Below are 4,291 nucleotides of genomic sequence, written 5' to 3'. Positions count from 1 at the left end.
GTAAGCGACGCGGCCCGGCCCCTATGGGCTGCCCCGGGCTCAGTCCCTCCCGCCGCGATCCGCCTAGGGCGGCGGCCTGCAGCTGCGCCGGTCGCGGGACAGATGCAAGTAGCTGGGGAGATGGGTGTTTCTGGTCCGTTTGAGATGTCAATCAGGGTACTGGAGGAAAATGGCAACCGTCAGTGAAAGCTGGGCGGAGAATGTCCAGAGCGGCCTTTCTCTGTTCACACCATGTGGCCGCCAGGCCCGACGCAGGCCGGGACTGGGCTCCGGGGCGCTTCAAAGGGACGGAGACCTTCCGCCTGGGGGGCTCGGGGCGACCCGGCGCGGGAAGCCCCCACGGGCCTGCGGCATTCCCCAGGCTGCTGCGCCCCGGACCCCTCTCGCCAGTGGGCGGGTCTCCAGGTGCCACTGGCGGAATGCTGCAGGCACTGTCCTCCGTCTCCCCTCCACAGCCCCGTTTGTGATTACCCCTTCTCTAGGGCCGGAATTCCCCCTCATCTCCATAATTCTTTTTTCAGATTATGTTAATCTCATTCTAAATCAGTTTTACTTTTTAAAGCCTGCTCCATCTATCGCTGCCCTCTTTAGCACTCTTTATTTGGAGAAATCAAGCTGTTGTCAAATTGCTTAGGCAGTGCCTAGCGCCGTACCTGGAAATTGACAGCAGCTAACATGTTTCATAAATTAACGCCCGGTTCCCCCCAGTGGCATGCATTCTTTTGAGACTCCTCTTTGGCAAAGCTGTTATTCTCACAGGATTTTGTGAAGTATGTAAAGTACACCTTAGAATCACAAGTCTTAAAGCCGAAAGGGGCCTAATAGAAAATGCAGTTCATCCCTCTCATTTTACAGGTGAGGACACCAGGCCAAAAGACTAGCTTGATCGGAGTCCCATACCTCTTCAATAACTAGACTCCAGGGCTCACCACACCAGGAGTGCGATGCCAGTTTAACCCACTCATTGTAGAGACTTATCTGCTAGAGGTGATTGTACTTGATTCCGGTTATTGAGAAATCAGACTTGGCTAGTGTGATAACTCTGGCCTCTTAAGGAATGTGGTTGGCACTATTGCTAGGTGGAATAGATTGCCTATTAATACACTTTGAGCTCAAAGCTCGTCCCCCTCCCCCACACAAAAACATTCAGCTCTGTTTTCTGCAAGAATAACCAAGATGTGCAGCATTAGTTGCTTCTTTGGGTAAAGGCACCAGAGATCACTTTGGCAATCTGAATATGCTTTAATTAAGAGTGAACTATTAATCCATTATCAGACGTCAGCTCTCTTAATAGGGAACAAAACACTGATGGGATAGGAAGCAGAATAGGTGACTTCTGATGGCTGGGAGGTTTTCAGGAACCAATAGAACATCACAGGGATAATTAGCAAGATGACAGGAGGGGACCGCACATAACTTGCTACACTTTTTCTCCCAGCGCAGCTCTGAATGTCTTATTTGGAGGCAGCAGAGATGGATTTGGTCCTGGTTTATTGAGTAAACAGCCCAATAGCAACCTGCAGTGGCCCGTTGCTCTTTCATAGATGAATTATGAATATTTACCAAAATGGAGATAGTATTGTCTCCCATCTTACAAGCAAGGAAACCGGCTCAGAAAGATTTACCTGGCTTCAGTGATGCTGTCATTTGCAGTAGAACTCAAGGCTAAATCACTTATCTCCCAAGTTTGGTCAGTGCTCTTTTGCATTAGATCTTGCTACCACTTCAAGCCAGGAAGGGGATGAGTGAATCGCCTGTGGCTGATTTATTGGCGCCTGTGGTTGCCCAGAGAGGCTGAGCAGGACTTTCAGCTGCCCTCTACGCCTTAGAAAGTAGAGCTGTGCGCTTCCACCCTATCTCCTGAGGGGAGTGCGGAGGAGCCAGGCTGTCTAGCTGGGGAGGAGGGGCCCAAGTGCCTTGGCCATAAATTATCCTGGTCAGGGCTGTGCTGGGAAGTGTTGCATAATGCCCTCCCCAACACTGAACCAAAGTGATTTATTTACTATGGTCCGTAGATGGTGCTTGACCATCTTGTTAAAGAAAAACTTGTACATTTTAGTAATAAAGGCCAGAAAAGAGTTGGGGGTTTTATATTATTGCAGGTTTTTTCCTTGTCTTAAAAAGCTGTGCAGGTGCTCTTATCTTGATAAATTATAAAGTACTTCTACACCACTTCCTGTGCCCCCTTTCTGCTTATTTATTCCAAATTGCATGTGAACTTCAGTCTCTTGAGAGAAGAATGCTAAGAAAAATACTGTTCCAGTTTATAGTTACCAGCACAGGCTGTGGAATCAAATATAGCTTTTGATCCCACTTTGTACTATTTGCTTGTCGTATGTCCTAAGCCTAGGTTTTTTCTTATCTGTAAAGTGGAAATAAAAATAATACATATAGTCATGGTGAGGATTAAAAGAGATAGTGTACATAGAGCATTTAGCACAAGGCCTTACACATACTATTTACTCTATAATAATAGCCATTAATAACTGTAACAATATTTCCTCTAGGCTAGAAAAGATATTGCTGCTTGAGCTTGCTTAGGGAGAGTGGAGGAAGAGGAAAGAAAGTGTTTGAAGCAAACAGTTTCAGGATTATTGGTTGAATTTATTAACACATCTGCTTTCCTTTTCTAGCAGGAATTTTTTTTTTCTTTCTTAATCTTACCTGGAGAAAAAGTGTTTTTAGTGTTATTTTTGAATATTTTTCAATTCATTATTTCCCTGGTTACAAGTCAATCATACAATGGCTCTTTAATTCCTCCTGAGAAATCCTAGGCACTTTAAGCAAAGGGTTTCATTAACGCATGTGGATAATGTGTGTGTGGGACATTGCGTGGCAAAGGAAGCATTGGTTCGCCTATATTCAGAAGTTATAATCATTCTTGTTTGTACTGTGTTCCAGGTCTGTACCAGCGTTGTTGTTTTCCAGTTTTCTCCAGCCCTGTCAGTGGTTTGCTTTTTCTTCCAGAAATGCAGACTTAATTTTTTTTAGTGGACTAAGAGGAAACTTTTCCTTTACAGGGTTCTGATATTTTTAAGATCCAGTAGCAATTTGCACTCACCGGTGTTAGCTTTCATGTTTGCCTGGCATTGCGGCTTTAGCAGGCATCCCACGTGTTGGTTAGATGAGAGTAGAGATGTAGCAGGCTGGCTGTGTCTACCAACAGGCAGCAGGCCCCAAACTAACGTTTCCCCTGTTCCGTTAAAGGTTTCTAGAGCTTAACTGCTCTTCCTGTACCATCTACCACGTCTGCTCCTTACCCTCTTCTCTTACATTTTCAGAGATAATTTCATTAGCAGATGCCTAGAATTACTGCAGGGTTTACCTCACACAAGAATTTTCAGATCTTCAATTTCCATGTCATTTTCAGATATTATAAAAATAGATATAATAGTGTCTGAGAGAGTAAATATACCTCTTTTTCCTAAGTACTTTTGAAAAAGAAGTTTGAAAATGTGTGTTCTTCATCTGCCCCCAAGACCCATACTACTTTGGGAATATTTCTGTTTCTTGATCTGGCAAACTTTTAGTTTACAGTTAAAATTAGAATTACAGTGGTTGATTTTGGTTCATTTAATGTAATTCGTATAATTCCCACATTTTAAGCCCTTCTTGTGAAATAGCTTTTCTCTGTAATTTTAGTGTGTGAAACAGTCTCTTGGATTTCCTGGGTCCCTTGTTCTTCTAATGCAGTGGTTCTTAATTGAGGCATTATATTAGAATCACCTGTATGTTAGTCGCTCAGTCGTGTCCAGCTCTTTGTTACCCCACGGGCGATAGCCTGCCAGGCTCCCCTGTCCATGAAGTTCTCCAGGCAAGAGATACTGGAGTGGGCTGCTGTTACCTTCTCCAGGAGTCACCTGAGGAGGTTAAAAAAGGCTCTGTGCCTCACCCTCAGCAGTTCTGTTTGGGTTAATCTGGAGTAGGACTCAGACATCAGTACAGCTCTGCATAGAAGGTTTTACAATGCAGTTAGAGCCACTATTCTGGGGTAAAATGATTTCTGCAAACATTCTTTCTCTTGGTTATAAAACATTACACTGCCACAATCATGTGAAGGTAAATTAAAAAGTTAAAATCATTGTATAAAATCTTAGTAAGTAGCACTTTGGATATTTGTGCTTTTACCTTTGTATTTATAACCATGAGTAAGTATCTCAAAAAAACTGTACACATTCCTAGGCCAACTTTCCTGTCTCCATGTCTTAATAATTAATAATAAAGTTACAGTGGTGGAAACCACAAAGAAAATAAGTGTTTTCCAGAGAAATGGATGTCTTACTCCTTTTGT

General features: G+C 43.6%; 1 protein-coding gene across 9 annotated transcripts in view; it reads left to right on the top strand.

The window, feature by feature from the left end:
• ZBTB25 (zinc finger and BTB domain containing 25) overlaps positions 1–4,291 on the top strand; it is a 63,507-nt gene that overhangs the window by 522 nt on the left and 58,694 nt on the right. The window contains exon 1 of one of the 9 annotated variants that reach the window (XM_069596782.1): positions 796–855. The exons of the other annotated variants lie outside the window; for them this stretch is intronic. The gene's annotated coding sequence lies outside the window, so the exon portion shown is untranslated. Of the gene's footprint in view, positions 1–795; positions 856–4,291 lie in introns of those variants that run through there. 9 annotated transcript variants of the gene reach the window in all.

Source organism: Ovis canadensis, chromosome 7, assembly GCF_042477335.2.
Source record: "Ovis canadensis isolate MfBH-ARS-UI-01 breed Bighorn chromosome 7, ARS-UI_OviCan_v2, whole genome shotgun sequence".
Classification (NCBI taxonomy): Eukaryota; Metazoa; Chordata; class Mammalia; order Artiodactyla; family Bovidae; genus Ovis; species Ovis canadensis.
The sequence above is the reverse complement of the archived record's forward strand: the minus strand, read 5'-3'. Positions and strand labels throughout refer to the sequence as shown.